This window comes from Microtus oregoni, unplaced genomic scaffold (assembly GCF_018167655.1).
Source record: "Microtus oregoni isolate MIOR12 unplaced genomic scaffold, Mior012 000018F_ref0000195, whole genome shotgun sequence".
NCBI classification, from domain to species: Eukaryota; Metazoa; Chordata; class Mammalia; order Rodentia; family Cricetidae; genus Microtus; species Microtus oregoni.
This window is the reverse complement of record NW_024543077.1, coordinates 36579048-36581826: the sequence shown is the minus strand read 5'-3', so window position 1 is coordinate 36581826 and position 2779 is coordinate 36579048.

Below are 2779 nucleotides of genomic sequence, written 5' to 3'. Positions count from 1 at the left end.
TGGCCGTGGACGCGGTCCAGGGGACGGAGGAAGAGGAGGAAGAAGCGAACCGCCAGGCTGCTCGTGGACGGGCGGCGAGGCGAGCCCGGGGCGGGGAGGGGGCGGGGCCGTGCCGCCGGGAACCAATCGCGTGCGGGCAGAGCTTCCGAGCCAATGACGTCTGCACCAGACCGAAACGGGCTCCTCTTCTGTCCTGCTCTTGGCCACCGGGATTCCTGAAAAATTTCTGCCTACTTCTCTCCATCGGTGTTCCTGTTTTCTCCTTCAGATTCAGCGCTGTCCTTAAACTATAGTTGGCATTTTTTTTTTCTATTAGGCTACCCAGTGACGGTGGCCAGCTTCTGCGTCCTGTGGTCCCTGAATGAGCTGGCTGTGCCTATACCTACCAGGGTAATCTTAATTGCCCCACTGACAATCGTATTAGACCCTCTCTCAGCGATTCAATACAGTGTATGAAATCCCCATTTTTGTTGACAGCTTCACATGTAAATCATCATGTGTGTGCTTTGTTTTGCATTAAATAACAAGAGTCGGCGTCAAGTCTAATAAATAAAGTCTTAAAAAATAAAGCCTACCGGGATTTCTAAATCGGAAAGCAAGTGCAAGTGACATTTGGATATATCTAAACCACACAGATTAGTTTACCTGATAACAAAGCAGCAGTATGCAGTTGTTGCCTGCTCTCATAATTAAAAAGAAACCATTTCAGAGAGGAAAAGAATTTTTTCCTATGCAATCACGGGCCCTTTGCATTTCTGTGGACTCCAGCGTAAGAGGCAGATGCACGGAATACCTTATATGTCACTTTTCAAACCACAGTCCTCCCAGTGACTCCGAACTTTGCTCTGGTGTCTGCAGCAATTCCTGCTGATTGCCTTCATTGGTCATTCTATAAGGCCCGAAGAGTTTGCTCTTGCTGGTGAGGGAAAGGCAGCAAGGTCAATGTTATCTTCATTCCCAACCAGGATTCATTACCTTTAGGACAGCATTGGAAAGCACTTAAGTATCTGAGCAGCAGAGGAAAGAGAATGACAAACTCTCCAGGGACTTTCAGTACTGAGCATGCAGTGGCAGAAGGAACTCATGTGCAGCTTCACGGGAGCCTTGGCCACCACTTCATTTCACATAGAGGAAATGACTGGAGGCCCCGGGTTACAAAACAACTCTCTGCTGAGACTAAGTTGTCTTCATGGTCTGCCTGCAGTGCTTTCTACCCTACAGTGTTGTGCCCACCAACCAGTGTACGAATGCCTACTCAGTGAGTGCTGAGAACTGCTTTTTATGAAAACTAAGTGCCAGGGTTTTTAAGAACTGAATTTCAAGTTCTCTGCTGCATCTCCCACAATTTTTAAACATTTTTTTCTACAATTTTAAGGAGACATCTGATGCCATGTCAGAGACTAGGAGACCTAAAGGACATTATTTCTGGTGTACGTATGGACTAGCATTCTTTATCTCGTTGATTTCTTGGTAGCCAGTTCAATGCCTAACATCCTTCACGTACAAAACACTCAAACACTGAAACAAAGCCAACCACTCTGTCCCTCATTCTGCAATTTTATTTTCATTCCATACAGATTTTAATCTGGATGTGATTTGCATTTTTGAAGATGTGACTTCCATTATAAATACACCACAATAAAATATCTCTTCTAAGTAGATAAGATCATAAAATGTGTTAAATTATAATTTAAATAATTTCTTGGGATCAAAATGTTAATTTTTCTTTAGGGTTGTTACCTTATAATTACAAAGTTGATGAAAACAATACAAATAAATCTTAAGATTAAAAATGAGGAGAAAAGGAGGGGACGGGAAGGGAAGACAAGGCAGCTTTTACCCAGATGTGTGGCAGGAATAAGCTACACTTGCATTAGTAACAGACTGCTTGAGTTGATAAGGATGAGATTTCCATGTGTATGCACGTCTCCTATAAAACCAGAGCCATCAGCTGCTACCTTTTAGGGAGCAAAACTGGGATACAGAAGTATTATATTCCTGTCTCAAAGGTGACAACAACAAGATCCGGGAGTACAGCTACTCCCATCTTGTTGAACCAACCACCCATGACAAATGTCATCTTTGCTATAACCGTTGCATAGATTGGAGATAAGATGGATATAATGAAATATTGGAAATTAAATACAAAACACCCCAGAGAGCACTACATGCTGTGCTTTCCTGACCATCCCCCAGCACTTGCTCCACGTGGGAGTCCCTGAGTATGTTTGAAAGACTAACATTTATGTCATGTGGTCCCTACATTATGGAATGAGACACCTACAATCCTAGCTCGTAGAAGCAAAAGGATTTTGAGCTGGAGGCCACTCTGGGCTATACAACCAGACCCTGTCTCAAAAAACAAAAAGCCTTAATTTGTTATCAATGTAAATTTTTTTTCTGTGGTACAGGATATTGATTGGAGTTTGATTTTTAAGTGTTAAAGTATTTCAGTTTGTTTATTCTTTTTTTTAATGCCCTCTGATAAAATTTTCTTCAGGAGCAAATTAAGATTAAAAAGTTACATATTTTATTGTCAAAATATAATTATAAAGTATAAATGCAGAAAAAGGTTTACAATGGTGCAATCCTATCCTCCAGTCAACAGTTCTGAATAAAGTCTATCCTTATCCACACTAGTGGAGAAAGACTCAGAGGGTTGGAATCCACTGAAGACAACCTACTTTGCCATCCACTGAATTTTAAGATCTCTCAAGGCTCCAGTGAACTCTTCTTTCAGATCTTTCTCCTTCTCTGAGTCCTTTTCTTTCTCTTTGCT